Below are 26,686 nucleotides of genomic sequence, written 5' to 3'. Positions count from 1 at the left end.
TTATCCCAAGTAATTAATGAGTTCTTTAAACATCTTGGAGGAGTTATAGGCAAAGGGAATTGAGTATGCAACGCTGTAGAAAACAGTGTTTGGAACAAGCCTACAATTTTACTTACTACTTTTTTCAGATCACTGTTGTTGGTTCACGTATGGGTGCTGGGAAACTGTTAAAAACAAAGTAACAAATATTAAGGACACCAAGTAAGAAGAGGTGAAAAAGGATGTAATTAAATTACTGTTTAACCATCTTCTCAGAATTCGACAAGGAGGGAGAATCAGTTGGAATTCAGAATTTGTCAATCCATCTGTCTCTGATCCTGATGGATAAGATGGGAAACATTGATATGAGAGGGAAAAAAAACCTTCAGAGGTTTACTATTTAGTATAATATTTCTCTATAGTGCATCTTACTTGTGTTTTTTAAGAGAGTTTTGTTTTCCTGAGCGTGGGATTTCTGTGGCTATTAGACAATCCTCTTCTTCCAGTGTATTACTATTGATTTATATGTTAAGGCTTTTGGTCTGGTACCAGGTATTTTATCTTACTAAATGAAAATTTAAGTAATAAAAGTACTAGAAAAGCAAGATATACTTAAATTTGATTTTAATAGACTTGAGGTTAATTTACTCTTCCTTTTTATTTATCTGAGTGAGTTTATCAATTTTTCAGGGAGCATTTATTTTGTTTTGCCTTACTGAAGCAAAGCAGAAGAAATGCTGAGGATCCTAGCATTTTTCTGTGGTTTTGCAATGCTGTTCTTACAAGAAAAAGACAATAAAGCAGGCAAACATTTCTGTGGGATTTTTCTGTGGGAAGTTGTGGGATCTGTTGGAGATGTATTGTCAACATATCAAATATCCTGTAGTCTTTCATGATATCAGTTACTGAATTGGTTTTGCAGCAGCGGGTGGTGGTGATGTGTCAAGGGAAAGATTATGGCCTTGTCAATGGAGCAGGTTAGAAGAAAGTGTTACAGAGTGGGAGAGAAATGTATTGTTAATCAATATTTTTCTCTTTCTTACTTTGCTTCTCCTGTTACATAAACTAACCAATGAAGAACCAACAAATTGTTCCTTACCCGTTTACAAAAACTCTTGTCTGTGGAGTGAATCCCTGCTTATTTCCACCAAATTTAAATATATGTTTGCTCAGTTTAGATTTGTAGCTCACACATCCTTCCACAGGTGTTAAATTTCTAGATTTTAAATTTCAGCTTCAGAGCATGAAATATTTGCTGAGGAATAACTTTCCCTCAAACTCATTTCCGCCAGTTTTGTATTAATTTGGTTTTAATCTTTGAGAAGTCTGAAGGACGCATTGGACAGTTCAAATTAATTGAAGTCATAGCTATGAAATTCTCTAGAATTTCTGCATTGTGCTCTTCAGTCACTTTTTCCTATTCTGAGAAAAGAGGGTGACATGTTAATAGCAAATCAGCTTGGCAGTGTCCCACTTTTTACTTTGGTAGTGTCAAAGTAGTATTGTACCTCTATTTTTTTCTCATGCTGGAAAGCCCTGGGTGTCAGAAGTTAAGTAACACTGTAAGTTGGGTTATTATTAAATCAACTTTGAATTCAGTTTTGAGGCTATAATTAGCATTTTGATGAGAAAGAAGGCTCTTTTAATTTATCTTAAATCTCTTGTGAGGTGAAAAGCTTGTTTTTGACTTCCCGATAGTGAATTTATTATCCCTATTGAAAACAACACTTTAAGAGAAAGCGTACTTTTATATTTTAATTGTCTAAATTCTAAGTTATTAGTAAAAGTTTTATTTTAGGCACTCTTGTTCTTCCCTATCTAAAAAAGCAAAAATACTTTGAAGGCTATTCAAGAATAGCCTTCTACTTTTTTTTTGTATCAGTTACTTATGTGATCTGCAAAATGTCTGATAGAGTAAAATAAAAATAACATAACAGCTCTCTTTTCTTTAATCATCATCCATTCACTTAGAGGAACACAACACTAACTGAAGAAAAAAAAATGGTACAAAAATGCTAACTTAAATGTTTCATCACTGTGTTGGGAGTGAAACAAGATTATGAATTGGCAAAAATCAAACATGCATTGTGAGAGAAAAGCTGAGTAAATAGAGGACAAGAGTAATGGTGCTTATCCACATGGAAGATGTGAAGAGTGTTGTAGTTAGAAAGAACCCCAGCCAATGCAGACAGGAGTAGTTCTGTGATAACAAATTGGCATGTGTTGGGATCTATGTATCGGTTAAAATTAATGTAAAGAAAAACAATAGACAGAGGTAAGTGGCTTCAGGCGTTCCCTTGTATGTCCAGGACAATAAGTTGTAAAACTGCTGAGAATGATATTGACATAATATGTAGCATAATTATTGTATAAACTAGAGGGACAAGATGCTTAGAGTCTGGAAAATGCAACTTTTTTCTGTTTTGGTTTTTGAACCTTTGCTTTTTTAAAAAATAGTGGCTACTTCTTATTCTAGCCACTCCTCATTTTAGTGAAAAAGGTGTGATAAAGTAAAACTGTTTTTAAAGCTGCATTATGAATAAAGGCTTCTGCTTTTACTACTCCATTTTATACTGAATATGTAAGAACAAAAACCAAACTGGCTTGATGAAGTGGACAACACTTAGAAAGAATTATAAAGACAGAGGAATTATAAAGTAAAATGGAAGTCCAGTTCTATATACAATTTCTCTTCAAGTAGTAGCTTGCATTAGTGCACTGTATAGTCTTATAGATGTTGGGTTGCATTTTTATTTGTAGTTTTTGTTTTTTTTTTTAAAATCTGCCAGATTAAAAATGGGAAATGAATATACATACCCCCATGTACTTCCTTTGAACTCTGATCTATGAATGTGTTTCCATCTATCTTCCTGTTACCATAGATGGAATTATGTAACCTGTCGGGATTTGTTTTTCTGAGCAGTTACTAGCAAGAGGGTTTTGAGTGTGGTTCTTCCTTCCCCTCCTGTGTACCCAACATCTGCTTACTTTGTATCTCAAGTGTTCTGTGCCTGCTGTGTTATTCTGACCTCTGTTGTTTGATCCTTCCTAGCTTTAGGTAGGAATTCTGGGAATTACATTTTTGAGGGAGAGTGCATGTAAGGCAGGGCATCAGGGACTGGATTTTTTTTATGTGTAGACCCTACAGTTTAGTAAGCATTTAAATAATCAGTAACCTTCTGATAAGAAATAGTATCTTTTTAAAATTTATTTTTTCCTTTTTGGTTTCTGTGCTGACATGTTTTATGTTGCAGATCACCTGAATTTATCTGCAGGCAATTACATGCGGAGTCTGATTAATAGATGCGAACTTTTCTTTTATATTGAAATACTGCATATTTACAGCAGTGCAGCTTGCTTGTCAAAAACCTTTGGTGTCTGCTGCAGATGGCTGCATAAGTCTTAAGGAGTGGCTTCCTGGCTGCATTGTACATGAAGTGCCAAACACTGAGAGCAGTTTTGTTCTGGAATGCCAAAATACATTAAATCCATTCAGGAAGCAGCATATGTCAAACGAATAAAAATACCATAGTCATATGAAACAGAATGTGGTAATTATGTTTTTCAAACCTATTTTATATCCTGAGTTAAGAGTTTAAAAAGAGCTTTTTGTATTGGGGATGGTATTAACTACCAATTGCTGACTTTCACTGTTAGCATTTTCACTGCTGTTTGTTTTCCCCATCCCCTATTTTTTCTGTGTTTTATATATGCCACAACTGGAATTTGAAACCGGGAGTCTATCAATAAGAGTGAAGGAATAGGAAAACGATAATTATATTTTCCTCCTGGATATCTAGGCCTGTGCACAGTATGCAGGTTTTGGTGGGTGATTTGTTTTTTGGGTTTATTTGAGGTTTTGATTTTATTTTTTGGGTTTTTTTTTTGTTGGTTGGTTGTTTGATTTTTCTAAGGCTAGTGGTGTATGTGTTCTTTACAGCACTGAGAGAAGTATATAATTGCTTGATAATGCAGGTAGAAGACCATGGTTGATAAAAAAAACCAGTGAAGGATTTTGCTGCTGTTCAGTGTCTTAATTCCAACAAGTTCTCAAGACAAGGAGTAAGAACATTTACAACAAATAGCTCCAAATATTGCAGAGTTTTATTATTATAAAGACAGACGCAAGCCCAAGGCCAAGCATTTTGTTGCTTATTATTCCATGTTGGCAAAGTAGGTAAGAATTCACTTCAATTTCTCCTAGTTAGAAGGCAAAGGTATTAAAAAGTGCATAGACAGAAAAATACATGTATATCAAAAAGCTGTAATTTCATCTGATTAGTTTCTAACTAGTACATGGCATAATTTTTACAGATCTGAAATAATTTAAAAGCCTCTTTAAGACAGAGGAATGAAGTATGTATATTTTTAAAGCAATTTTGCTTGTTCTTTCTGAATGTCATTTTTCCCCTGTTTTTTCTTTTTTGTTCAATCCCTATGATTAGAAGTGGAGTTAAAAATTAACTTCAGTAAATTAACTTACATAACATCCTAATTGCTGTTCAGTCTTGTGTAAGAAATGAGAGGTCCTTGAAAGAGAAGAGAGGGCAAATATTTTACTTCCATAGATGTGCAAGGCACAGATTTATTTGAAACATGCATTTAATAATAAAGTAGCTTCTTATGAAGCAGCGTTTGTAGCAGAGGCCGTAACTGCTGTAGGGTTGGAAGCATGATACATTCATGTCTCTTGAGTTGAAAAAGGAGGTGCTGCTGTGTTTGCTTTCTGGTTTAAATTCTAGTCTCTGAGATTTTTAGCTGTCCAGTGGTAGTGGTGCCACCATTTAAAGATTTGCTTGTATGCTGAGAGATGAGACAAATTCTAGAGTTGCTTGTTTGTATCTTGGTTCAAGCCAGCTGGGTTATTGTTTGGTTCAAGCCAGCTGGGTTATTGTTTGCTTTTGCATTTATTCTGGCAGTCCAGCTGCCTTCCCTGATTGTGATGTGTGTTAGTCTGATTGGTCTCAGCCTTCTTTGGGATAGGTATGAGAAAGTTTATAGATGTATTTTCAGGTACACATGAGCTTTTCTCCTCCTCAGCCTTTGTTCTTCTTTGAAGTTTGGTGTTTATCTTCATTCTAGTCACCAAATTTTGTGTCTCATGAAGGAGTAGTGGTCCTGTTAGCCACAGAGAGGCCATACCTGTTCAAGCACAGTTAATTCCAGTGTTTCTGCTTGTCTCCTAGCTATCAGTGGCTACAGGAGTGGTCTGTAGCTATTGAATTGTAGGAAGTATCAGAAGTAGTAATACAAAGAAATGTTTTCCCAGGTATATGTGTTCCTTTTGTTCTTTAGTGCATCTGAAATGTACTTCAGGTGTATGGCAAGTGTCTATGGGTGTTCCTTGTGCCCTGCACCTTAGAACTATGTGTTAATTCTGTTGAGTCTGGCCTGGTTTGCTGACAATTTCAGTGTGAAATACCAAGCTGAATCTTACTTGCACTCTAGCCCATGTCATCACGAGTAGCAGGAATTGATTTTCAAACACACTTGGAAATTAATTCACAGACTTGTGTTCAAGTTGGACTTGCTACTATCATAGTGTTAATGCAGTTGTCCAGAAAGCATAAGCTTGAAACAAAATTTGGGTTTCCCCTTTTGGAATATGTAAACATTGCAGATTGCAGTGCACTTGCAAGAGTTGTAATGTATTGTCTTTTCTCATTCTTTAACCAACTCTAACTGTCATCAAAGCACTTGCCGTTTCTGGTTTTAATAGATGAATAATGCTATGGAATCTACAGGGTTTTTTTCCCCTCCTTGGCATTTATTCCAAATTTTTTTCCAAGATTTTCCTGTGCTGTTCGTTGTAAATACCTATTTTATACCTCTCCATTAAACAGTTGAGTTATTTTATCTTTGGTTGTTTTGTTTCTTTTTGATATACTTTTAAACTTAATTTTAGTCTGTGATTTAATTAACATATATATATAACTGTTGTAACTTTTGAAAGCATATTGACTGTTACACTTTTGTTTCATTCTTTCTTGTTGTTTCTTCCTGAATATGTCCGTTCTCCTGAGGCTCTCTAAGACCTCGTTAATGTTGATTTGTGAGTAAGCCATCAGACAGCACCATGGAAGAATTCTGTTTAATGACAAAAACCTGTTTCTATTTCTTCTTATCAAGATTTACTGTTAAGACTGTTTTTGAAGCGCATGACGTGGGTGGGTCTAAGTTAATCCGTTGATAGGAGGGGCTGTAGAAGAGGAATTTAGATGAGAAACTTGGGTGCAGTGTAGAGACTGGTTTTATTCGTAGCAATGACTAGCCTTGCTTTACATCCAAGCATCTGAAGGCTATTAGAAAACGTCTTATTTTATGGACTTGAGTTAGAACAAATCACCTTTACCGTCAAGACTGGAAATAGGTTTCATTCTGCTCTAAGTTATGGGCATCATGGCCATACTGTCATGCCGCTTGAAAGTGGCAGCTTTCTGATACTCTAGGAAGCTTGAACTCTTGAACTGCATTTTATGTATCTTCACTACATTTTAAGAACAGTAAGACACGTAAAAGATACATCTAGAGCAGTGGCACTGTTGTGTATATAAATATCAATTTTCGTAAATCTATTCAGTGTATCTATTTATTGTTTGAGTTGCAGGTTCATATAAATTGAAGATTTTTCTAAATGTTTTTTTAACCTTAATATTCAGCCAAAGTGAACAACCAAGACTTTCTCTCAATAGTGCTTCTTTGGAAAACACCTCCTTGTACTGGTCACTTTGGAATTTTTAAATAGTTTTTGTTTTGGTTAAAAGAAAGTGTATGTAAATTTTGAACTTACCATGTTGGGGATGATGGTCTATATACTTTTGTGTGCTTTATTCTCATTCTCTCAAGTCTCTTTTAAATTTAAAGCATTGCTTTGTGGGCAAGTATTTGACTTTGTTGCAAAAACATGCACAGCACTTGCTGAGCAAGTGTCTTGAAGTTCCGACCACATCCTGTGAATATTTCTTTCAGTTTTGTAGAGTAAAAAAGGTACTGGTACAGTCAGTGTCTGGACCAAACTGTTCACTGGATTCACTGAGTATCTGTGCTTCTTCTTGGTTGCCTGTAGATATTTATAATGGTTAATTTTTTTTTTTAATTCTTCCCTCCTGCTCCCTCCACTAAAACTGAAGCCAAGGTGGACTAAATTATAAATGTGACACACATGAATGAATTTTGCCATCAACATGTGGTATTGTGAGCATTAAAATATGCTTGCATATATTTTTTGATACATCTTTTTTGTACTAAAAAAAACCAAAACAGTAATAATGAAGTTATCACCCTTACTTTAAAGGAGTTTTAATTTATAAAGCCTGTGGCTAAATGTCTAGTCTTACATTCTGCTGCATCTGCTTTGCATACTTCCTCTTTGTTTCCAGTGTGCTTCTTTGCATCAGAAGGAAGACAAGGTATTGAAGGTGGAGACATAGTACCGAAGTTCAGTGAGTTGTTGAGCAAACTGATCTAAATGAAAAAAAAATTCTCCTCAGTGTCTTGCAGATTTAGGCTTTTTGGATCAGTTACTGATAAGACTTACAGTGTGATTAAGAAAACCCTAGCTTTAATAAAAGACAGGTGTGAGGGAAAAGCAGGGATTACTCTTGCTTCAGCAGGCTGTAGTTTGAATTTTGCATGATGGAGATTGACTTGCCTTTTGAGTTCCAGTTGCTAATTTGGAATAGTCTTCCACTTACCCACAATAAATATAAATGTTGCTATTCATCATCAGTGATTTGATACTTGATAATACATACATGAAAGTCAAAAGTGCAGTTAAAAACTGGGATACTTACCCAGTTACACCTTCTTTTCAGCAGATTTATAGTCTACCACCTCCCATCTCTCCTACTTTTTCTTGCCATAGGCAGATTGACTTCTAGACCTGAGACACTAGGCTGGATTTAATGTTTCTCTGTAAAATGGTTTTTAATTGCTGCAGGAATGAGACTAACTATGGAAAAGGAGAAGAAACAGTGAAGACCTTTCCTCCTGAAAGCTATGTTTCAGAGCACTTGCTTTTGAGACTTATATATCTAGCCTCCTTAATTAGTTGGGATTTCTGGTGGCATTGTGTTTTTCATTATCTAGAGAAATCTCTTGATTGAAATTTGTAGATCAACAGTATTTGAATGTGGCATGCTATTGCTTCAGATTAGACCTCAAGGCTAGTGTGAGTGAAGAATGGACAGGTGATGGGCAGTTGGTATGATTAGTAAACAAGTTCATATGTTATATATTATGACAAAATGATGGACTTGGAAATGTCTGTCACTTAGAGTGTGCAATGCCTTTATGGTGTTTTACTTTTTCAATTTCAGATGGGCAGGATAGAAACACCTTTATTGAGGGATTGAAAGTGCAAGATAATTTAGGAGGCAGAGGATGGAAGAAGAGAGGACATTTAGCTTCATCATTCTCAAATCTTCTAGGAAGATTGCTAGCTGGGTGTGGAGGTGCTGTGTGTCTGTAATGAGGAGCCATGTATAGTGGCCTTACTTGACTGTACTGCACTCATGAAATGCAGGTGACTTCCGTCTTCCCTCCTGTTTCTAGAAGGGCCAAGCCCCTGTATTAGAGAGGAGGTGGCACTTATGGTCATGAAGTGAACAGAAAAGCTGGTATTTGTGCTGTTACCCACTTTTTAAGACTGATACTCTGCTTATGTCTGCTTCTCTGGAGAGACTAGAGTGCAGTGGTTTGTTAAAGCACTAGTGAGTTTAAAACTTATTTCTTGTTATCTGAGTTTAAATTGCTCCCTTAGTAATGCACTTCTTAGAGTCATCACATGAGAAACGTTTAAATTGCATTGTGAGGACTTTTTCCTTCTCCAGGCACACCAGTGTTCGTAGCAATTACTTCTGATATCTTAGCTGTACCCTGCCTGCTTACTGGAATCCTAAGGCATCAAATGGATAGTTCTCAACACATCCTTAAGCAGTCAAGCTATTTCTCATGACAGCAGTTGTCTATTTGCTTCTCCCGCTCTTTAATCTGTAAAACAGCACCTTACCTTCTGGTTGATTGATAAGTATTTGATGTAGCATTTCAGGGGAAACAGTGTTTGCTGTAAGATAATTTATTTTCTTGGGGTTCAAAGGTGGAAAAAAGCTTAGACTCTATTAACTCCCAAATTTTCTTGAACATTATAATTGGGAAGATAACTTATGTATTATATGGCTTTTTCTTTCAAATTGTGTAGTACAAGATTAGGCTGTGCAGGATTTGGAGATACTGAATTCTTCCTGAAGGTAGTTTCTGAATGATAATCTTCTGCATACTTGAGAGTAACTAGTATAATGATATTAATTTCTCTGGGACTGGAATTTTGAAAATGTGATGCAGAGGTTGGTAGTTTAATTTCCTTCCCACACCCCCAGATTAAAAATATACTAGGATTTTTTTCTTAAATGCTTTCATTATTTAGTTAGTTATTAAGATACTGAAGTGTCTGTTGACCTTGCAAATGTAAATGGAAAAAAGTTGCACCTTTTTTTGTGTTTCCTTCACATGTTATTTAATTTTTGAGACTCTATCTGCAATAAGAATCTAGAGTGCGGTAAATTGAAATTGAATGTGAGGGCAAGTATATTTTTTTTTGTACAGTTTCATGTTTGCATTAATCCCTCCCCCTCTAAGTGAATGTGTGACTGAAATATTATCAACTGCATTCACTTTTACTGTTTTTAGAGTTACCTTTCTCCTGCATTTTTTCCACTTGAAACACAAAGATTTTTTTTTCCTTTTTTTGATGCTGCAGTTTTGGGCTTTTGGGGGAGAGCCAGATGTTGAGGGACCAGCATTTAGTTTCAGTGCATCTGGCATATGATAAAATGCTGGGCAGAAAAGGTCTGTGAAAGATAACTACGTATTTTATACATTTGTTCTGCTGTATGGTTAGAAAGCAAGTTGAACACTGCTTTTTGTATGTGCCTGTATTTATATCTCTGTATCTTGAAATAAGCAGGGGTTGTGGGGGACAATATTTAAAGATTCATAAAAATTACTCATTCTCTCTCTGTGATCATCTGTTTTCTGATATCAGTCCTGACACTCAAATATTGAACTGTGAGTCTTGCATGCTGGAATAATAGCCAATAGTGAAGCTGAGCTTAGTGAGGTTATTATGTATTGCTGGAGTGGGTTTCTTCCTACCCTTCTCCTTGAGTCATTGATCTAGAGAAGACCTTAGGATCCAATGTTGAATTTAAGTGTTAAGGTTGCATACAAATCAGTCAGCTACTCAACATCAAGTTCTTCAGCTCACAAAATATCTCTCTGATGCCCTCTCCTGCTAATCACCTGGCTTCTAATAACCAGATTCTTTTAGCACTTTTAATGATAGTAGTCAAGTGTGTTTAAGCATTTACTTTTGGTTTTTTAAAAGTAGAATCAATACATATCAAAAAAACTTCTTGTCATATAGGCTAATTTTTATATGTTACCTGTAATTATATGCATCCTCTGTTTGTTCAACTTAATGGAAAAAATATACAAATTATTTACTTCCTTTCAGAAAGCAACTGAGGAGACTTTTTTTCAGTTCATGACCAACTGCATTAATGTAATTGCAAAAGTATTGATTTTATATATGCACTGCTAGTAATTATGCCCATATATTCATTAGTTCCTATTTTTCTTATTTGGCACTTTGGATTCAGCTAAACTTTTTTTCAGCTTGAAAAAAATCTGAATATCATTTTTAAATTTGTCATGGTAGATGAAGAAAATGTAGGGGAAGAATCCTGTGATACTAAATGATTTTTTTTTCTGATCATTGTGAAATCAAAATGTTAGATTTTATGCATACATCTACTGATCTGCAGTAGAAGTGACTTAATATCTCAACTAGTCTTTTTTACAGTATTAAAGATCTATTAGTAGAATATTTCTAAATGAATTTTGCTGCTTTAAGCTATCTTTTCCATTACTCACTGCTATCATTAGTTGCTGTTATATTGCAAATATAGTGGTGTGATGATGCTTCTTGGCTCTGTCTGAAAATGAAAGTAGTGTCCATTGCGGTGTTCCATCTGGAACTTTTTTCTAGTAAGTGATAGATACCCTTGGTATCTTAGCCAAAGTGATAGATACCCTTGGTTTATAATGTAATATTACCAGTTATTTTAGCATAGGCTCTAGGGTATGTTCTTGCAAACTCTGACGTACTTGATAGCAGTACTAACCACATCTAAATTTTCACAGGACTTGAATGAAATTTCATGTAGATAAGCAGACCCTGATCATTCATGTCATATATTGAAAAAAATGGAGTAACAGTAACAGGGGACTAGATACAGTAAAATGGAAAAAAAATTGTTCTGTTTATTGTTTTTTTTTTAAATGCAGCATGGTTTTCGCAAGTGTGATAGTGGAATAAAATCCAAGTTGATTCTTCTCGTAATTGTCTTTGCAGCCACAAAAGCTCCAACATATTGTCTGCAAGGGATGATTTAGGTATTCAACAGCACAAATCTGTCTAGTTCTGAGAAGTTCTGGCTGTTCATAACTGTTCTGAAATGGGTTTATAACTCAAATGTAATATGGGTCCCTCCTCCTATTGTGACCTACCCTTCAAGGTTTGAGTTGGATTGGCTTGTTGGTACTAATTAGGTAGTGTGTTTTAATTAAAAATTACAAGTCTCTGGTAATGAAAAAGCCAGAAGTGGACCATAGCCTTAGTTCTACTTTCTAAGTTACCCTATTGTGTGGAATACTGGCATTAGGAGAAGTGTCAAAGGTCTTTCTTCTAATGATATGTGAAGTTCTTACTCTTCCTCAACTATTAACTTTTGGAGTCTACATCAGTACCAAGTGCTTGTATCATGGATTGCAGGTAGTCACAAGCTTGAATAGGTAAACTGGAAGAGACACCATATTCAACAATCCATTCTGTATCTATAAAGATGCCACTTACATCTCAAATTGAACTGAATCTTCTCTGGAAGATCACAAGACAAGACAGGGAAGTTAGTCAGCTCTCCTTAGTTAAGAGCTAAGAAAGCTGTTCCAGGCTTTACATCACAGACCACCAGTTCCTAAACAGGGTGTGTATGAAGGGAGTTGCTGGCTAGATATAAACATGATATAATGTGATACTTATGTTTGTATTTTCAGCCATGCAAGAATTTTATAGCTTATAGGTGGGAATGCATTCGGAAAAATTTAGAAGGAAAATTCAGAGCCACTGCTTTAAGGGACAGCAGCCCAATTTTTTTATTCCTGAGAAAGCCAGGAAAGTAGCAGTGCAGTCATTAACTGTGGCATCTTTCAGAGTTTGTAGTTGGGGTGTCCATGGCATCCTGGGGAGATGATAAAACCTATGTTTTGGAAAAGGTAGCTAAGATCTGTTGAACAGCTGTATTACTATGGATGCTTCATGGTTTGTTAAATCTCACAGTGTTCTGGCAGTGGCACAAACACTTGTTTTCTTGGCAATTCTGTCGCTGCTGTTTGTCATAAAAGTTTTAGGAATCTCAAAACTCCAGGAATCATGAAACTCAGTTTTGTGACTGTGTATTAAGAACTAATCAGGATCTGATCTCCTGAAGAGTAACTTCTTTCAGGGAAGATTTCATTTATCAACATAGAAACCTAGATTTATTAGACCTTTTTCTTTTGGGTGACATGTGTTAGCTGTTTAAAAAACTGATGAAAAACCATTTTTCTGTATTTTGACACTGTATTTGAACTGTCTTCAACACATGTGACCAAGATGCATGTGTAACACACCATGGGTGTTAGATTTACTGCATTATTCTGGCTTACTAGCCAGGACCACATATTAAAACTTGGTATTCTCAACATTCAGAGTGTATGGCAGTATTCCACACAAGCCCACCAGGCAGAGTAAGCTTCTGAGAAAGAGACCCAACTACTTGTAAGCAACTGTCTCCACTCTTGCCAACAGCTCTGGCTGCAGACCTTCAGTAAAACATGACGTTAAGCTAAAAGAAAGGCAGCTGGCAGGTCCAGTTAAAATAATTGAAGCTTTTTAAAAGACTCATTTGTTGCAGTGAGTTTTATTTCCCCATGAGGGCTGTGGAAGCTTTTGTGTCTGTGTGGGTGGTATAGATTCTTTTTCAGAGAACATGATGGAGATTCACCAGAACTTTAAGAGGAAGTCATTCAGCCCAGGTCCTGCACATAAGTGCTTGTTGGTTTTGGTTTCATTTTATTAATCTGATAATTGACTCCATTCAAACAAATAACAGGGAGCTGTTCTGAGGTCTAGCTTGCTAGTAGTGTATATGATTCAGTTTTGGCTGCCATAGAAGGAGGAGACCATAATCAGTTTTACGTTTTCTGTGTTTTGACACACTGCTTTTTCTGATTGCATTATGTTCACATTTGACAAAAAACAAAAATTAATGTTGATAGAATGGTGGTTGTTGTGGTATTGCTGCTTCTGTGTTGTCTATGTTTGATTCTGGTGTAGAACAAAGTAAATGTGTGGATTTACTGCCGTAGTTTTGTGTAAGACTGCTTACACCCATCATTTTGAAAACACTTCTTAATTCTCTTTCACAGATCCATGTGGATGGTTTAATAAACTGTTCGGCGTCCTGGTGAATCTGTGGTCCCAGCTGAGAAGCTGATTCAGGCTCCTGGGGTGTAAATTAGCAGTGGTGGAGTGATTTGGGTAGGTGACTGTCCACGTATGTTAAAGGAGATAAGGGGAGCTGAATGTTTTGGCACACTTTTTGTTTCAGTTACACTCTTAAGTGTTCTATTAATATCTTCTCCCCCTCACATGTAAGAATGACAAATTTTTAACTGCTAAATTTGTATTACAGTAGCTTGTAGGGATGATGCATAAGAAATGTATATTGTTTGTTTTCTCTCAAGGGGTGCTGGAGGTATTCACTGTATTGGTACTGTCTCTTGCACTTGGGTCACAGAGCATGGTCCATTTGTACTTTAAAGTTGGTACAGCTCTGTGTTAGCACTTCTGTAGACTGACTTCCATTGCATCTGCTCTATTTTTCTGCATTATTTGCTTACTTTGAATTCATAACCCATTTTATGGTAATGTATTCAGGTAGCTTTGTGCAAAAATAAAATTAATTTCAAACAAGTATTTCTGCCCTGCATAAGCTAACGAGATGCTGTTGTTCTATCTAGAGAAAGGTTAGAGTGATTTGGGTTGGGTTGGCTTTTTTGGTTTTTTTTTGCTTGTTTGTTTGTTTGTTTAGGGTTTTTTTGTTTTGGTTTGGTTTTTTGTGTTGTTTTGGGGGAGTCAGCTTTTTTTTTTTCAATTGCATGCATTATTTAATAGCAGATGCATATAGATGCTCAGAAATGGGTCATAGCACAATAGGGAAAAACTGACTAGAATGATATGGGGGTTTTTTTATTTTCCAATTTCTGTACCTAATTGAAGTGCCATAAAAGTCTTTGCTAGATTACAGTATATACTGGAATAGGATAATATACTGTCTTAGTCCTCATAAGGAATGTTGGGCAAATCCATTTTTTTTATTCTGCTCTCACTATCTTTTGCTCTGATTTGAGAATATAGTTAGAATGCACCCACAAATATGTGTAACTAACCACAGAAAATGTTTGACTTTTGAGAGAGGAAATATTTTTATGGCAAAAATAATGTTTTAAATGCTTAATAATTGCTGAAATTATGTGCTTGGAAGTAGAGATGTTGCAATACTTAAATTAGGTAAAATTGTGAAAAGACATTACCAGGTGTAGGAGCTTTTTACTTGGAAATGAGTTCATGGGGATAGAGTGGGTTTTAATGAAAAAAGTTAGATTTTGAGGAGTATATTCTGTTTTTGAGAAGAAAACCCTAAATATATATATATATATATAAAATACTTGATGTTTTGTGTGATGGCTTCACAATTGTTTCTGTACATCCTTGTTTACAGAATTTTAAGAAGTGCAATTTTTTTCTGTTAAACTTGGGAGATTTCTTTCATAATTCTCTGACTAGAGAATGATATTGTGGAAAAAACTGTCACAAAAGAGAAACCATTTTATCATTTGAATAAGTTGGGACTGATAATAAGCTGCTACTGCCAAGCTAACCCCAAAGTGGAAGAGTTCAGGCAGCAGTGCACAGCTTGGATTTAGAGGAGGTTCTTTCTTTTTTTATGCTACTAATATTGTTCAGTAACATTGAATATGTGTAAGATAATAGGCAAGTACACATATTTAAATGTTGCTAATAATTTTATGTTAAATTAGAACATTGTTTTATAATCCTAGTTTCATTGTGAATCTGCTTGTTTTTACTTGGAAACACTTCAGTATTACTTCACACTTCAGGTATGCTTAAATGTAGAGCTTGTTTCTTGCTTTGCAATAGTTTGCTCTTAAGTCTAGTCCCCTTTTCACTCCTAACAGTTGATTCATTAGCAGCTTTGATTAATGAGTCTTTACTGGGGGAAGAAAATATCTACCTGCTAAAAAGAACAGGATTGTGAAGCAAATGCTTTTTGATAAGCTTGTGGCTGCATACATATCTTTAATAGCTGAATCGTAAAGCATGTTGTAATGAAAAATTTACTGTAGGCATTACAAAAGATCTAATAAGTGTTCTTCATGTTTTGTGATCATCTTGGATAGAGGCTTTTTAATGCCAATTTGGTATGTGTTCTCCAGCTTCTCAAAAGCTTTTTGTAACGAGTAGGTTTCTGGGAAAGTCGCTGTATTTGTCAAGCTGCTAAATTCATAGCACAATATTAAATGCTTAGGTCCAATATGAACATAATGTATCAACATGTATTTACAGGTACTGAAATATGACATGGAAATAGAAACCGTAAACAAGTTTTTACTTGAGAATAGTCGAAGTACATGAAAGAAACATAAGACTAAAAGTTGTCAGAGTTCTTTTATTTTTTTAACTATTTGTAATCGTCTGATAGGTGAATTTGACAAGGCTCTGAAATCTTCACTCTTACAGTGTATTGCAGCTTGTTTATTGATGTATTTGGAGATTGTTTGGTCTTCTGACAGTCCTTCATTTAAGGATGCAATTTTGAAGCTGTGTAATTACAGTTAGTTAAGGAAATTCCTATTTCATTGTCTTGCTATCAAGACTTCCACCTGAATAAAGAAGGCTGCGTTGACTAAAAAGGATTCTCTGTATCCTATCCCTTCAGTATTCTTGTGACTTCTTTATTTTGGATGTGTTCCAAGATTCTTACATAAGCTCTGGTTTGCATATTTAATCTGTGAGTCCTCTTGACTTGCTGATTCATTTCTCCTTGTAGCAATAAATGCTGCCTTAATTCTCCCCCTTCCTAGTTATATTTGACAAGTTCTGGCGTGAAATGCCTGCTCCAACATATCTCAGGTGTTCCAGCTGTGAAGGTTAAACTAGTCAGCATGAGATATATTTTATCTTGGCAATGGACTTGGGGAACTCATTGTTCTGTGAGCCTGATGTTCCCTGTAGTGTAGGTGAGGTTATGGACAAGCTGTCTCAATAACTGAAATGATTTTCAGACCCATAGGCACTTCTATTAACATATTCTGGCCTGCTTTGTTGAATGTTTTTTTCATTTAGGACACCAAAAGAATAGTAGTTAGTTTGTCCCTTAAAATGTGAACATTGCTGAGAGTCTAAATAAGATTAGGTTATCATAGGGTTGACTTGTATGAACAAGCTTGCTGGCTGTCACATGGCCAGAATTGGGTATTGTAAGGAAAACATCCTGTCTCCATAGAGGCAACTTTGTTTAATTCTATGCAAAGGTTAGATGTTGAGGTACTAATGCTTGCATTACGTAAGCAGTTCTTGAATCTTGTTTGTCATTTAGTAGCTAGCAAATAAAAAACTTATTAAACAGTGTCATAAATGTGTGGTGGTGTCAGAGGGGAAGTGTGCGGAGAATTCTTCTAAAGTATTTAAATAGCATATCTGACTTCCTTTTCCTTCTCTCCTCTGCTTTTCCATCTGCATTATTCCATGGAGACAGAATCAAGCGCTAGTTAATGTAGGCAAGTTAACTTGCTTTCAACAGTTGTCTTTGAATCGCAGTGCCTATTTCTTCAGTTGAGATATTGCTTCTGTGTCATTCACAGACCTCTCTGACAATTTCTCTTTTCCTTTTGTTTCTTCTTTCCCCTGCTAACCCCAGGATATTTTTTTCTTAATGGTCCAGTTGAATACATTATAATATGAAAGTATATTTTCCTCCTAGTGGGAAGACGTGATGGTGAAACAGAAATGCCTGATAGAATAGCTTAGTTTCAGTGATGTCATAAGCAGCTGTGGGTGGTTGTAATGGATGTGCCATAGTTTGTTTTTCTCCCAAAATACTTGTCTTAATATGAAGAATGGTATGAGTTTACAAATTTAATTGCACAAGCTTATATAAAAATTACCATTTTCTTCTTGTGTCACTGCTGTGTCAGGGGCATCGTACAGCAATGGTGTGGAGAGCTGTACAGATGGATGTTTTACAGAATTCCACATCAGGATGAGAAATACTGGATGTCACTAAATAAGACCAGGTAAATTTGAAGCTAGCCAATCTGCATCAAGTTCAGTCCAAAGAAGCCTTGTACACAGAAAGCAAAAAGAATGAGTTGCTTTAATTTGTAGGGAAGGAGTAGCATGGGATGTGCCATGTGTTTTGGAATGCTATACTGCCATGATGATATTATACTACAGATTACCTATCTGTGAAGACTTCTAGTCATCCAAGACAGACAGTCATTTTTGATTAAATGGCATAGTGTTTCTGCAGGTCCAAGTGGTCTTCTGACACTTCTGTTGATAAGTAAATGAAGACAAAGATGATAAGAGTGAGCTAGCTGACTAGGTAAGTGATGTAAAGGAGTGGGTTTTCCTGTTATGAATCGGCAGCTTCATTTTAGGGTGAAAAGAGATGACAGATTTTCCTCAAATAAAAATGACTTGAAGTAAACATAGTTACAGAGAAGAGGCAAGTAGAATATCTATTAAAGCATGTGCAGAAGTAAAAATACCTGATACAAATGCAAGATACTGGAAATACTGCTCATGAAAGACTGATGAATAATTCTAAGAACATTTATTAAGAAAAAAGTGTTGGGTACTCAGTTTGAAGGAGAAATGCTTATGGTTGATCTGCATAGTGTCACTGACCTATGGTAGAAAAAGTGATGTGTTTGATGGTTAAAATAGCTGCTGGCAATTTAGGAAGGGCAAAATGATGAAAAAGGACAATTCTATTTTGATGAGAACTGAAAAAAAATAACACTTATCAATTGGTTTTCTCTGTGGCCACAGCAGAAATAGCTTGCTATGGACTATAATATTGCAGTCACATACAGGATGACTAACTCCCTAAGTACAGGAAACTTAATTTTATGTGCAGGTGGTCTTGTACTACTAATACTAAATATTCATTTAAAAGATGATGGATGCAGTATTTTTAGAAGTAATTATAAAAGGACTTGGAGTAACACCTATTATTGAAAGGAGACAAATAACCAGTAGTGTATTTAAAACCTTGTTTTTGATCAAGTATAAATGACTGTGAATTGACTTTGATTGTACATAATAGATATGAAGTTTAATCAGCAGCATTTATTTGTTCCTTTTTATAAAGATCACTTGGAAGCCATTCAGTGAAATCATCTGTATAGAAATTCCTTTTCTACTCAGTTTTGAAGGGAAATCAGTTAAAGGATGTTTTACTAGATGCTTAGAAAACATTGAATCTAAAACAGGCTAATATAGTAGTGAGAAGTGTGCATCTGTTAATTAAATGGGGGAGGGGAAAAAGCCATAGCAGTGAATTGTGGGTTAGAAGCTTCAGAAAGTAAAGGATGAAGGGGGTCTACCTAAGATATCTAGGAGGCTAATATTAGGACCACTAAAGTGGATGAGAATGAGATAAAATATACCAAAATATACTTCTTTTTAATAAATTTAACAGATATGTTTAACTTGCTTGGCAGAATAAGAGACTTTTGTAATTATGAAAGTTGAGAAGAACTTGATGATCAACAGACAAATGGTTCACATTATAAATTTTTTTGATCAACTAGGAAATTGTTTGACTGTAATCCTGTAATAAGTTAGGTTAATTCTGCCTTTATGGTAGAGGATTATTATTTTCCCTAGAATATCATGTCAAACTCTTGTTTTACTCTTGTAGTTTCCTTTCTCTACCCCTTGAACTAGTTGTGTAAGTGAGAAAGGAGTACTGCTTATCTTTTGCATTTAACTGCTGTTGTTTGAGGATAAAAATATGCTTGATTTGACTCTCTGAGGGTAGGTGGAGAAACCCCTCTGGTCTTTTTTGCTAATACCAGGCCATGTAAAATTCAACCAAGAGAATGTTCTTGCTCAGTTTAAATGTTTATATGGCTTTTGCTTCAATCCTTCCTTACTTTTTGTGCTGAAAAGCAAAAAGTATTCCAGGGTTATTCTGAATCTCTATTCACAATTACAAATATTGTAACTTATTTTGGAATAATACCTCCCCTCGAATCCAGAGGTAAAACTTTCTGAAAGTTTAGATCTTTTGTTTCATGTAGGGCCATGTAGGTCTGTTTCATGTAGGGCCATGAAAATGTTGGGAGGGCTAAGGTACCTCTTCTGTGAAGACAGGCTGAGAGAGCTGGGGTTCTTCAGCCTGGAAAAGAGAAGGCTCCAGAGAAACCTTACAGGAATTTTCAGTATCTGGAGGGTGCCTACAAGAAAGATGGAAAGGGACTTTTTGCAAGAGTGTGTGGTGATAGGACAAGGGGGAGTGGCTTTAAACTGAAAGAGGGTAGGTTTAAATTGGATGTTAGAAATTCTTTCCTGTGAGGATTGTGAGGCACTGAAACAGGTTGCCCAGAGGAGCTGGGAAGGACCCATCTCAGACTAGATCAGGCTTTGAGCAACCTGATCTAGTGGAAATTGCCTTTGCCTGTGGCAAAATGGTTGGAACTAATGATCTTTAAGGTCCCTTCAAGCACCAGCCATCCTATGATTCGGTAGCTGACCTAATTGGAGCACAAGGGGAAAAAAACCTACCTTCTTGCAGATATCAAGAAAATTGGTTGACTCCTGTCTCTCATGGTAGAATTGTGGGCTTATTTTTCTCCCTGAATAAAAAAATCAGGACTCAAAGTATTTCTTCTCTTGATTTTATGTTTTTTATTAAACTTAATTTGTTTTTTTTGCTCACTATGGAACAGTAAACAAACAGACCAGGTAGATATGTCTGCTTTAAATTTTATTTTTATATGTTTGTACCAGCATAGCTGTACTATTTGCTTTTTATGCATGTATTTGTATAGGTGTAACACATGTAGTGCATTTTCATTCACGATGGGTAAAATCAGTTATTTCCCAAAGCACTATGATTACCCTTTGTGTAATCTAAAGGAGTTTCAGTAAACTAACTGGAATTGCCTCTCATGATTCAACACAAGTGTAGGATAGACAACAGGTTGATTGTCCTTCAGAACAGGTTAGGGTGACTTAGCTCGATAGAGGAGCACATGATGTGGGGGATGGTGATGGTAAACACTATTTAGTTTGATGAGCAGTAGTATTTGCACAACAGCAGTCTGGTAGGTGTTGGGATTTTATTTATAAGCATTGTTGTGAATGCAAGAAATGAGGAAAATATGAAGGAATACACAGTGAATACATTTTATATACCTATGTGGGAATGTTGTCAAGAGTTGCTCTGAAAAATTGGTGAAGCTAGGTGTCTTGGTTTGAAAAGGAAGGCAGGAGTCTTCTTTGAAATGGAAAATGTGAACCCCCTTCCTCCAAATTATTATAATTTTGAAATTAAGGGGCTCTCAGCCGAAGATATGGGAATAGGAATAACAGTTCTTTACTAGGAAAACTAAAAAATACAAATGTAATAGTACAAACAAAAAAACCCCAAAACTACTGACAGAGCCAGAATACAGCCTGACACCCTGTGGGTCAGGGTGTTGGTAGCACTCCCATTCAATGATGGCTGCAGTCCTCCTGCAGTGCCAGGTGTGGTTCTGTTGGAGCAGCGATCCTGTAGAAGGGTGGAGTTTTCCTCTGAAGGTCCCGTGGTGGTGTAGATGGGTTTGGTCTTCCTCTGGGAACGCAGTGGAGAAGAAAGCTCCTCCTCTGGGAATCCAGTGGGAAAAGACTGCCTGTGGTGTTCCAATATCTCAGAATATATCCAGGTAGGAATGCTTGGCTCCTCCCCTGGGCAGAGCATCTCACAATGGGATGATGTAATTTTATCAGTCATGCAGTGACACTCAATGGCTCATCAACAGAAGATATCTTCCCAGAGGGAGGATTGGTTGTGGGAGAGATAAAAAAACCTGCCCAATTAACAGAGGATGACTGCCCAACCTCTAACAGATGGGAAATAGAATATCCCCAGACCATACTTTACAACACAGGAGACTAGATAGATGGTGGTAGAAGCTAATTTTATTGATTGAGGAGTTTCCCTTTCGATTTTGAATGAGAAAATAGTTTGAAAAATAAGAGAAATAAGCTGCTTATATCTTCAAAGGAAAAGGGGCAAAGTAGGAGTACTTAAACCAACAATATAGTTAAGCAGTGTCCTAGAAATTATTTTTGTAGTAAGTATAATTTTTGGGGGGTTAAGGTTTTGTTTTGGGTGTTTGGGGCTGGGGACAGATGTGACTACAGAGATTCAAAGGATGAAGAAGCAAGGAGAGTTGTGGGTCAGAGTAATGGACATGGTACTAGTGATTTCCAGAAGTAAGCAAAGGACGTGATAAAAACATTGTTGCTGATGGTTGAGTTTATGTTTGGTTTTATATGCATTGAATGTAAGTAGACCATCCCCAGCTGTGCTTATCATCTGGAAAATTCTTTAAGATGGAAGCATGTCAGGGATACTAGTATTAGAAAGGCTGGCGAAGCAACTTGAGGTATGAAAAAAAGCATATTGAAACAGAAGAAACAGCAGAAGAGTGGAGAGGAATGTGCTGACCTACAGCAGAAGAAACCACAATGGAAAGATAAGGAAGCAAGAGAGGTGACTCTTTGGGGGCTCTCACTATTATTGAGGACTTTGTCACTGGAAGGGTCACCTGTAGACCTGTACTAGGTCTCTGAGAAGTCTTGGACTGATAGGAGATATTAGCAGTCCAACCCAGCTTTTCTTTTCCCTTTTTTATATTTTGATATTTCTCTTTTCCTTATTTTCCTTTTTATTCCCATACCTCTGAAACAGTCGAATTTTGACTTAGGCTCCTCATTTTCAAGCATGTGAACTGTAGTTTTCTTCACATGCATTGAAAGCAAACAGTAACCACAGGAGATAAAGATTTGGTATCTGTAGGCATTTTTACATCTAGCAAGATTTAAGTTTAAGGCTCATTAGTCTTAAACTAGTGAGTAGGTGTTAGATAAATTGGTTAACCTCTGTCTCTCAGTATTTGCTATTCCAGATTTAGATGCTGGTCTGCTAGTCTAATCAAAGCTGTTGAAAATGTTTGTTTCTTTTTAAATGAGGTGCTAATAACAGTACTGCTATCTAACTGCTGATGCTCATTCTGGTCTCTGTTTTTATGTGCCATATTGTTAATGTTTATTCTCTGCCCAGTCTCTTACTATTGTTAACACCAGAAAACATAAATTTCATGTGCATTAGTTTTTGGATTTCTGTAATTTTATGGGAAAACTGGACTATGTGCATGGTCACAGAGCATATACATTAAAACTGTTGAGTAATTTTGTCCATCATTTTAAGTCTAAGTTCTAAACTCTTAATGGTATTAAAATGAAAGCTGGTATCTAAAATGAAATACGTCCATTAATCTCACTGTTGATTCTCAGTACTGAGGTTTTTTCCATACTAGAGAATATTCTAGTGCTTTTTCAACCGTTAACAGAGCTGACTGGCATGTTAGGAATCAACCTGTTGGAAAGGGTTGATTTTATTCCCTTTTTTAGTTACTGTGTCTTATTGCTAGGCAGAATATTGCATAGAGGTAATCTAATACAGTTTTTCTCCTACAAATTAGAATCCAGTAATCTGCACATAAACAGGTGACTTGCTTTATTGCTAGGAAATCTTTAAATACAGACTTAGTTGATTTGCCCAGATCTTGTACTAGCTTGTTGAAGATCTGGAATATCCAGAAAAATACTCATTTTAAATTAAACAGATGTTAGGTTGTTTTTAAAGCTCATATCTGATTGTTTTTGTCTTTACTCAGCACAGAGAATGGACTGGTATCTAGAAGCCAGAAACCCCTAAGAACCTCCATTGTTTGACTATCAGATCGAATAAGCATTTCACTTGTTACTGGAAGACCTTTTGAACTGGAATGGGCAACTACAGCAAAAAGGATTTTGGATAATCTTCAAATGCATTTTAGGGCATGCATTTTGGTAGTGCTTCTATCAGTATATGATACTGCAGACTAAACACAAACAGCCATTTCTGTATGTGATGCTGTGTTGGTTTAAATTAAACTCAATAAAAAAGGGTAAGAACTGAGACAAAACAACCCTCACTGCAATCTCATTATTGGAGGGAATATAACAAACTCATATCCTGCTCCTTTCCAGAGACTGCCATCCACACATGATTTTTTTTTTTAAGTAACAATTATGGGTTTGTTTTTTCAGATTGAGAAGCTATGTCTGCATTGGTTACTTCAAGTTCAGTCCGCATGGTTTGTTTTTTTATAGACAGGAACAACTAGGACTATTTTCCAATAAATTAAATTCAGCATATTAATTTCCTTAAATTATATTGTGAGCTGGGGATTAATTACCTTGCAGCTCTGCAATTTCAAATAACAGAAATTTTTAATTACCTTAATGAGCTGTTTGCCTTTTTGTTCAGGTAGTTTATGGGCCTGGATTTTTTTGTATGTTAGAGGAGGATTGATATCCTGTTATGTAGCAAAAATCCAGGGGGATTCTGTAGCTTCTTTTCATCTGTGAAACAAATCACCTGTAACAGTATTTGCAGAATTTAAATTAGCTGCCACAAAGGGGTTGGGCAGCTTTAAATTATATGATAAAAAGTTACAATTGTGCTCCATCATTGGTTCTCGGGCAGGTAGTGAGATCTGACAGCAAGCCAAGGCTTAGTGTTTAGAAATTGGCTCAAACCATGAGATTAGGCAGTAGCATTAATCTTTTAGAGAGTAATGTGATAATGTCACAGAGTTACAGATCATACCTCGGTGACAGATGATGCATGCCTGTGTGAAGTGTAGTAGGGTAAAAATACTAACTGGTTTGATGTTTTATGTGTTTAGTCATAATCAGTAGCTGTTGTAGTTAGTTAAAAATTTAAAATCAATTCAAACAGGAAACACCAGCTTCCAGGAAGACGCCTGTTGAATTGTCCAGAGCTTACAAAAAAGTTTTGATACTGGACATTTGCCTTCAGGGTATATCCCTACTTCAGATCAGTGTGTTTTTAAAAATTCATCTCTGATTCTTCGTTGTTGCTGCTCGACTATTTATTTTTGTTTTCAATACAGAAATGTAATATTCCTCCTGGTATCTTTGTTACTGTTTATAGACAACACTGACTTTCAAGTTGGCGTGTGCAATAATTGACAGTTGAAGCTGTAATAAGTATCTGATGGTTCTTTTTTCTATTTAAATCCACTCAGACAAGCAATAAGACACAAATATTTTTGTTTCACTTCACATGTTAAGAGCACAGCTGAAGTTAATTTCCTTCATGGCTATGAATATTTAGCAGCTTTGCAAGCATATTGTCAGATAGCTAATTGTATTTGTAATCCAACTGGCCAGTGATGTCTCCTAATTCAATTTTGTAAAGCAGTGATGAACAAAATAAATGCAGAAGGAAGTAAAAGGTTCACAATAGCATTTGTTAATTGGAAAGTTATGCCTCTACACTTGTGGGGGGAAATGACATCTAAAAATAGCTTTAAGTGTTGCTTAACTAGCCTGCTCACCTCTGCCCTGAAAGGAAAGAGAACTCAGGAATTAACATACCCTAATAATGACTTGGCTGGTAGTGTGAGATCTATAATTAAGTATACAATTATATACAACAGCAACTGTTTGCTGTTAGTTTCTTCTCTTTTTGAAGCAATTTAAATATGAAATCTCCATTATGATATAAAATTATGTTTCTGAAGGATGTGAAATGTAAAAGATTAATCCAATTCCTAATATCAATTTCATAACTATTAAGACAAATTAGGTTTTATTACTTCTAAGAATTCAGTATTTTATGCACAATTTGATAATTTCTAGTATAAAGCCTCAGCTGTTTAATGATTTAAACTGTGTTGTACTATCTCCTGGACCAGCCAGTAGCCATGAAAGGCTACAGGCACAAGATGAATTCAAACATTTGATGCCACAGACATTCTCAGAATTGGTAACATTTGTAGTCTGAATTCTGTCATGACCATCTGTATTTTATTGGTTTGAAACAGCTCTAGGGATTGGTTTTGTGCATAAGCTGTGTCATAACTGGCGGAGTATCTGCCTGTGTATCAAATGTCTGACTGTCTAGGTCTTAGATGGAGAGAAATATACCATCTTTATTGGTCTTACTATGGGGGTGTAAGCAGTAGTGGTTCATCTGCAGGGCTGAAAGCTATACTCAAAGTGTTGTCCAAGAGGACTTGAACCTTAGGTTGATTGTCCTTCAGGACAAGAATACACTGTCTGGGACAATCTTGGGTTCATTCAGATGGAGGACTTATCCTAGGATTTCTTTGATTAAGTTTGACATGTTTTTGGAGAATTGAGTGTACAGGTTTTTATTCCCTACGCTTTGTCTCAGGCTTGCACACACTTGCTTTAGTATCTAGATCACTTCTTTTTTCCTCATATTAAGTAGCTAACGTATTATCTGTTAATGATCCATCTACTTAGGGCAATATTTAGACAAGTGCTGTTTGCACACAGAAGTGTGAGTGTTGGCTGCCACCAGCATTTTGTACATGCCCATGATCTCTATAAGACTTGGTGCCATATTTCTGAAGTACTGCACAATAAAATTAGCTATGTCCCTTCCTTAAGTATTTCAATATCTAATAAAAGATATGGGTGTGATGAAGTGGGGGAGGAAAAAGTGTTTATCTGATGAATGGCAGTAGGCAAAAAGAAATTAAGATCATGATAATAGCATAATACAAGTGAACCACCTACTTAATTTTGATCAAGTATGTCTTTCTAGAAACAGTGGTATACATTCTCTTGTTGTTTAGTGTGTATATATGACTGAGTTTTGTGGTTTTAGTTATAAATTTTACTACTGATTCAATTGGGATATTCTGTTTTATGTATTCTTATTCTCTTAGTCACTTGTTTTCCAAATTTTCCACATTCCTCATCTTTCCCCTCATCAGTCTCTTGTTCTGCAGTGAAAAAAGGCTGAGTTTTGACCACATTTGCTGTGGCTAACAACAATAGCACTGAAAAAGCTTTGACCTTTCGGAGTGCTCACTGTCTGGGATCCATGTGCTGATGGGAAACTAAAGAATGAAGGGGTGCAGGGTGAAAAGGAACAGGGCCACATAGGAACATAGGGTGAGGGCACCAGATCTAAATTGTTTTCTCTTGGATTTGCAGCCTCTCTTGTTACACTGGGTACTTGTGTCACATTGTGGTGTTAATTGGCTTTCTGATGTCACAGAGATACATTCAGTTCTCTCAAAAGTTAATGTCTATTCTATAGTAGCAGTGGAAATCTTTGAAATGGCTGAAGCTTGTGTGAAAGTTGTAGCTTGAAAAAAAAAATTGTTCTTTCTTTTTAATTCCTATATTAAACCA

At 36.0% G+C, this 26,686-nt stretch overlaps 1 protein-coding gene across 1 annotated transcript in view; it reads left to right on the top strand.

The window, feature by feature from the left end:
• Positions 1–26,686, top strand: part of ERBIN (erbb2 interacting protein) — a 121,120-nt gene that overhangs the window by 6,451 nt on the left and 87,983 nt on the right. The window contains exon 3 of the mRNA XM_066568751.1: positions 13,507–13,618. The gene's annotated coding sequence lies outside the window, so the exon portion shown is untranslated. The remainder of the gene's footprint in view (positions 1–13,506; positions 13,619–26,686) is intronic.

Source organism: Molothrus aeneus, chromosome Z, assembly GCF_037042795.1.
Source record: "Molothrus aeneus isolate 106 chromosome Z, BPBGC_Maene_1.0, whole genome shotgun sequence".
Classification (NCBI taxonomy): domain Eukaryota; kingdom Metazoa; phylum Chordata; class Aves; order Passeriformes; family Icteridae; genus Molothrus; species Molothrus aeneus.
This window is presented reverse-complemented; position numbering and strand designations above follow the sequence as displayed.